This window comes from Gouania willdenowi, chromosome 1 (genome assembly GCF_900634775.1).
Source record: "Gouania willdenowi chromosome 1, fGouWil2.1, whole genome shotgun sequence".
In the NCBI taxonomy this organism is placed as follows: Eukaryota; Metazoa; Chordata; class Actinopteri; order Blenniiformes; family Gobiesocidae; genus Gouania; species Gouania willdenowi.
In genome coordinates, this window is record NC_041044.1 from 2,970,781 (window position 1) to 2,978,683 (window position 7,903).

Here is a 7,903-nt window from a genome sequence, read left to right on the forward strand (position 1 = left end):
AACGTGTGTCATCCAGCCTATAAACACACATCATTCACTCACTGTGTTGTTTGCTCTGTAGAGAGAAATAAAACACTTTGTAAAATGTCTTTGGTTCCATGACTGGAACTGTTGGGTGAACAGAAAAGACTTTGTGCTTGTTTTCAGACACACACACACACACACACTATTCAGATTTCTCTTTAAACGTTTATTATAATGAGTGATTCTGTGCAGTCGGTTCACATGAGGACAGAACAGATAAACGATTTAATACCAATACCAAATAAATTTAATACCATTTAAATGTGTTAATATCAAACTGAAACCATTTGAGTATTTGTGTGGAATCTTCTGCACAAAGAACCAATCATCTGGACAAAGGACAATCATTAAACAGGGGAAGTGAATCAGAACCAGTGTCAGCCATGCAAGACATCAGTGGTGCCACTTCCTCCAACCCTCCAAAATAAAGGTCCCAGAGAGCGGGGACCCCCACTGTAGCTGAAGGTGGTTGAACACAGACATGAACATTGAAGAACAGTCATGTGGAGACAGGACCATCTATAGGGGGAATAAAGGGGAGAGATTTTTGGGGTCCATCCATAAAGTCAGTAAAATGATGGTCCATTGTTCTATGAATCTGTGATAACCACATTTATTTATTCATCTGAATAATATCCACTGTTATCCAGGAACGTTTATTATTATTAATATAGTCATCTTAAAGATGGAAATCCTTGTTTTATTCACAAATAAAATTAAAAGTACACCAAAAATGATGGAAAATGTGGTGAAATGGGATTTTTAAAAAAAACAGAAATGAGTTAAAAGTTGAAAATGAGAGTGGACAAAAACAGCCAGAAAAAGTGGTAAAAATGGTTAAAAGTGTCAATATTGGCTTAAAAGTGGCAGATGTGGTGGAAGGGGGTTAATGTAATTTAAAAAGTAGGAACAATTAATTTAAACTGGTAAATAATAGGCATGACAAATGGTGAATGTGGTTAAATTGGCAAAAATAAGCATGAAATGACAATAATGGGTCAACATATGCGACATCAGGTGGGAAATGGTGGAAAGGGTTTATAAATGCTGAAAATGTCTTGAAATTGGAAGAAATGTGCAGAAAAGGCATTTAAATATGATGGCGAAGTGGCAGAAATTGGAGTAATGTAGCAAAAATACATAAAATGGAGCAAAAATATGACAAGTTTGGTGTAGTTGCAAAAAAAAAAAAAAAGGTTAAAAATAAGCAACAAATGGGCTCAAATTGTTCAAAAAATATTCTTAGTTTCTTGAAGGCATCTGGCGATCACATCCCAGTGTCTTGCGATCCCAAATGGGGTCCTGACCCCAAGGTTGAGAACTCCTGCAATAAAGAACCAACATTCTGTGACATTTAACAGTTTTCAAGACTTTTAAACAATAAACAAGTGTCTGGTATTTCTTAATTATTTTAATTTTTTAATCATTTTATTATTTTTATTCATAATTTTATTATTGTATTTTATTTCCTAACACTGTCAATCTTGCATATTTCCAAACTTGACAGAATGGTTGTCATGGCTACGTTGACCATATTTTGAGGACACTTGGGCCGACCTCAAAATACTCAACGTTTTCTTGAATCTGCCTCATACTAAATACATTAGAGTAGATAAATAAGTTGTTAATGTTCATAAGGTTTAAAAATCAATTTCTCTTTTGATAAGAAAGACTTAAAAACATCTGAAGTCAGTGGGTCAATCACCTTTATTATGATTATATTAATCTGTCCTTGAAAATTCTCATTTAAGCCATCTTAAAATCACTATCATTGAAACAATGAGAAACATCTCCTAGAAATCAAAACTATAATAAAAAAAAAACCTCAAGGCTTACAGAACATTAAATAATCATTACATACGCACATTGATAAATAAGTGTTACCTTAACTTACTATAGGATAAATCTCTCTGAGCCTCTATGTTTTCCTGCTTATGTTTTTAATAAAATCCACTGATATTTGGTCTCTTTCAGTTTTTCTCTTCTCTCTGAAGATAGCACATCAATATACCACTGGTGTGTTCCTAGGTGTACAGCTTCAGCTACATGTAGTTCTGCTTTGACTTTTTATACAACCCGCAAGAAGATGAGCTGCAAAAAAGTGGATCATCAACATCTGGAGAGATAAACCCTAAACCCTAACCCCTAAACCCTAACCCTGACATGAAGGAGTGATCAAATGCACAAGGGCGTCAGAGGAGCTGTAACTGTTCTGTTTGAATGGAATAATTACTCCCTTCCTGCCCCTCGTCCTGGTGTTTGGGAATGAAGAAAGAGACCAAACTCTCCCTCTGAGAACCCTGAGGAGAAAATGGATGTATCATGTCCTGACCACGACTACTGCTCCTGTGCTGCATTGGACTTATAGCCCTCAGTGTTATAGAGGAGGTCAGGGCGGAGAACGCTGCGCTCCAAAGACGGATGGAGGAGATGAATCAGGAACAAGTTTGACTTGGAAAGGTTTGCTGCTTCACATGAGGACATTAGGTTTTATACAAGGTAAGAAATGCTATCAAAACATAGCTGTAGCTACTAAAGTAGCATTAGCGCCTAGCTAAACATAAAACAAGAGGAGCAACTCTGAATAAAATTATCCTCATTATGTATTTTTAAGCCAAATTTATGTGTTTTATTAAGTTGCTATTGTGGCCGTGTAAAATAATAACTTCTGTCACTGCTTCAGGCCAGACAATAAAGTCTATCTATCTATATCTATATCTATCTATATCTATCTATCTATATCTATATCTCTATCTATCTATCTATCTATCTATCTATCTATCTATCTATCTATCTATCTATCTATCTATCTATCTATCTATCTATCTATCTATCTATCTATCTATATCTATATCTATCTATCTATCTATCTATCATCTATCTACAGTTTGTCAGTGAAAGGTTAGTATATTATGCAAAGTCAACGTGCATATACAGTAGCCCATAGAGCAAATATTAGCAGAGTTACGGTCTTTTAAAATAACTTGCTCTCCGAGATGCGTTCAGGGTCCCTGAGAAACCAGGACATTTTCATCTATTTATAAAATCCAGAAATGACGTGAAAAGAGAAAATGTACAGCAGCTACATCCTTATCATGGCTAGTTTACAGTCTTTTAAAAAGTCCAAAATGGTAAAAAAGTGATTGAAACCTTTTTGTTCCCTTGATTTAAACATATCAATGTTATTTTTAGCCTCCTCTGGGAAAGTCTTGTTTTGTTCTTTTTTCCTCCATTAATTTGCTGGAAGCAACGTTAGCATTACCACAGCAATCCCAACACAAAGCTATAGCTGTTACATTTAAGGAAGGATTTGGCCACAGTTGACACATAGAAAAGGGCATTTTAAGAGACACAGAGTGCATATAAAGTTAATCCATCTGTGGATAAAAACATTTTATGAGCAGGGCGGGGGTTAACGGCTATTCCACAAATTATTTACAAAAGTAGGCATTTGGTGGGAAAGCACATTCATACATTCTGTCTAAATTAAATCCAGTGGATTTGACCTTTTAACTCAGACTACGTTCAACGTGCGACGTCTGCTAAAAAACTATTATGTTACACATGAATGTTTGGGGATTTATTCTGGATTAACATTTTAAACATGCTGGCTACCACCATCATTACAGTTTATATTGACGTGTTTGGTAAAGGGAAATACAGTTTATCGCCATGGAGACACAAAACTTGCTTAAGTTAGCTTAGCACACAGTACAGGCTAGAGACCAGTGGTTCTCAAAGTTTTTTGGCTCAACTTTCTCCGACGACAACATTTTCCTCAGAATACCAGTAATAGTGATAACATTTTTGAATAATATCATTTTGTAAAGAAGTGGAATTCAACAGTATTTTGTACCTTTTTTGCATCGTGACCCTATTTTGATATCAAAAACTTTCAGGCGGCCCCAAAGACACTTTTTTCTTCTAAGTAGTTTTTGATCATGTTTGTTTTATTGTGTTACAAATACAGAGCAGCTTGGATTAGTTACAAGTTGCACCAGCTCAGATATAAAGTGCATTTTATTTTACATAGATTTATATTTGAGAAAGTGAAACTATAGAATACATGTTGTTTTAAATTTAAAGAATATATTTTTACATAGTTATTATACATTTTTATCAATTACTCTACATTACAGGCAACCCTATTTAAATTCCAGACAACCCCACATGTGTCCACGACCCCACGGTTGAAAAACACTGATTTAGTGGCTTCAGAAAATTTTTATTTCTATAGTTTTTATAATTTCCTGTCTTCTCCATTCTGGTGTGGGAACATTTATGATTCTTGTATTTTCAGTTAATTTCTAATCAAGATCATTTCTATAATCATTATTATGAATATCATTATTAACTAAAAATAAACATTTTAAAACCCATATTTTTCATGCTCACATTTAATAATTTTCCAGTATCTCTCTCTCTCTATGTACCCCCTGTAATGCCATCGTGTAGCCTTAGGGGTACACGTACCCCCATTTAAGAATCACTGGGCTCGACCTCCCACCATAGACCTACTCAGGTTTACATGCACACACTGACTCCAAAAATAAACAAAAAAAATGAATCCAAAATCACAGAAAATGACGACAAAACTAAAATTAGACAAAAATGACTAAAATAATCACAAAAAAAGTAAAATATACAAAACAAACACATTCAATGACCAGAAAATTGGCAATGAAAACAAAACAAAATGATTCCTAAAACTCAAAGTACTTTTACTACAAAGCTGGATCTGAATTATCTCTCCGTTAGCTTCACATAATCAATCCCAGAGCAGCTGTACTACGAAGCAGGATATCAACACATTCACTTTAACCAGCGGTTTTCAAGCTGGGTGCGTGCGCGCTCACATAAAAAAGGGGTGGAGTTTGCTGCGTCTGACCAATCACAAACGCAGACCAAAAACAACACTGTTGCTCCAGAAAAAGCGGGAAGAAATGAATGCAGGCAGATAATTGATAAGTGTTAATGTTTACATTAGTGATATTATACAATATTAGTTCATGGGAGAATAAATGGACTCTGATCAGTTTCACTTTATCAAGGCATATAAACGCTTTGTAAAGCACATTTCATACACAAGGCAATTCAAATATATACATGATCAAAAAATCTAATAAAAATATATTTACATTTTTCAGAAAATTCAGGTGATTTAGTGTCTACTGAATACATTTATTTCTATAGTTTTTCATCATTTTTTTTTTCATATCACACCTGGGGTGAGACCAACACTGACACATTATTCATGCATTTTCCTCTCTCTCTCTCTCTCTCTCTCTCTCTCTCTCTCTCTCTCTCTCTCTCTATACTGTGTAATTTTATGTTTAGGTATTAACGAATTGATTGTAAAGTTAAGGGTACGTGTTTTTTAGTTGTGTTGGTGACAACCAGCACTCGCCGGTCGCCGTGGTGTGTGGAGTTTATGTTGGGAAAGATAATGGGGTTGAATGTGGAGTTTACCGGTCTAACGAGGACGCATGGTGTAAAGGTCGCCCGTGCTTCCCAGTACTCAGTAAACGAATGCGCCCGCGCTGTTGCTGTGGTGATCTGACCTCAGAGTGTAAAATTCACAGCAAGAATGAACGGAGCAGTCGTGCTGTTTGTTGACAGCGTAGAAAAGGTGAATGCGGTGGTGGAGAGCGGAGTGGTTATTAATGATATGTTTGTTGCTGTATCTTCTCTGTCTCTGGCGGCAAAAAGAGTGACTTTGTCGAACGTTCCGCCTTTCATAAGTGATGATTTTTGTCATGACATGGTAAAATAGTCTCTCCTATAATAAAAAGCTGTCGTCGAGTTGCAAGGCACCACAGTTTATGAGTCATGTAGTGTCACACAGACGCAGGGCTCGAGACTGCGAGTAAATTGGTCACATATGCGACTATTTTTTCAGTGTGTGCGAGTAAATTTTTGTCTGGTCTCATCTGTGCGAGTTCTTGTGAAAATCCAAAAGGAGTAAACTTCCTCATCCTCTGAGTCTTCCTCCTGTGAATCAGGGTCCGACATAGACACTACACGCACCATGTCACACACTGCTGCATCACCAACACTGGGGACAGGCGTCTGGACGTGGGGCGGGTGATTGGGGGGATGGTGGGGTGGGAGGGCTCGCTGAGCTCACCGGGCATAGTGACGGAGTGCATGTGGGGCGCCGAGTGGAGAGCGTACACGTGCAGCGCATACACGATTCCACACCAAAAAGGAGGACCTCATCAGAATCATCATGAAGGGACCAGAACTGATGGACGATGATGCCAGGACAGATGTTCAGCTGTGGGTCTCTCAGTTCAGGGGTCTGCAACCTGCGGCTCTGGAGCCTAATTTGGCCCTTTGACTCTTATGCAATGGCTCCCAATAGCTTTAAAAAAACTATTGAAATAAATAGTTTTTTTTTTTTTTTTTTACAGAGGCTAATAATGATTAATGACAAATAAAATCAAGATATAACAATTTGTTAACCTAAAATAAATCACATTGTGCAATGACTCAGTACATTCCTACTTCACCAATGTACAGGTTAAATATGCATGTGTGGTAAGAAATGAGTTATTAGCATGTGTTGATTACATGATCATGTGTTATCATATTCAAGTTACTTTTTGTAGCCTTTCAAATTAAATAAAAATCTTCTTTATATAACATTGTGTTCATTTAAACTGAGATGTATAAGAATTTGAAGATGAAAGATACTGTTTTATTCATTGATGTTAATTTATTTTATTTTATTTCAAACTGTTTATAAGTTTCCATTTACATGATCAATATAAATCAAATCAAATGAAATCAAACATTATTCTATATAATTTAATACTGTATTGTCTTCATAGAGAAGGTATTTGTGGCTCCAGGAGGACTTTAATCCAGGTGAGATGAGGTTAAATGGTTCCTTGTCGAGTAAAGGTTGCAGACCCCTGACCAGGGGACGAGGGTTAGGAGACCCCACTATCAGAGCTGGACCCTTTGAATTTAATTGAATCGGGTGAAACAATGCAGATGTTAAGTTAGTTAAACTACTGTTAAGTCAACTATTTATCAGCACGCATGGCTTGAAAAAAAAAGGGGTGCGACCAAATTCTGTGCTGATGCGACCAAAAAGAAAGTTAGTCGCACCAGTGCCACCACTGGAAAAGTGACTTTAGAGACGTGAGACAACAAGTGTACAGGATTTTGAACTAAAGAAATGAGGACCTTAGTCTTGTGTAAAGTTTGAGATTGGATGATTTTGATTATGTTATTCACGTTACGTCCGAAAACATGAAATGTCTCCACTGTAAGAAAGAGGGGCGCCCGGTCAGGGCATGTCCACATTTTGGTGAGGGCGGCAGGTCAGCTGATAAACAGACCGGTGGGTGAGGAAGGAGTGGTGAGGAGATCACCCAAGGGCTGATGGGGGAGGAGGTGCAGGGACAGCGCAGACAAGTAGATGAACAAAGTGAAAGTACTGAGAAGGAGAGGAGGGCAGGTGGGAGAGTGCAGAATGACAGAAAGGAAGGTGAACAGTTAAAGAATGGAGAACAGATACAGAGTGGGAGCGATGCAGGTAAAACAGGCAAACAAGCGTAGAAAAGTCGATGAAGAGGAGATAAAAAACAGTTAAAGAAACACAGAAGTGTGTTGATGAAAGGCAGGGAGAGAAACAGTCACAGGTTGGACAAGAGAATGGTGTAGATGGTAAATACAGAATGATGCAGATGAAGGACGTATGTGTGAGTAGAGGAGATGATAGAAACAGAGGCCACAGCGTCCCTAGAGGGGAGCGCTGATACTGCAGAGGAGGGGATGCAGGAAGAGAAAAATAATGACTATGTTTAGCAGGAAATGAGTAAAACTTGTTTTAAAACAAGTAAGAAAGCAAAAGTGAAATCAGAAAGGG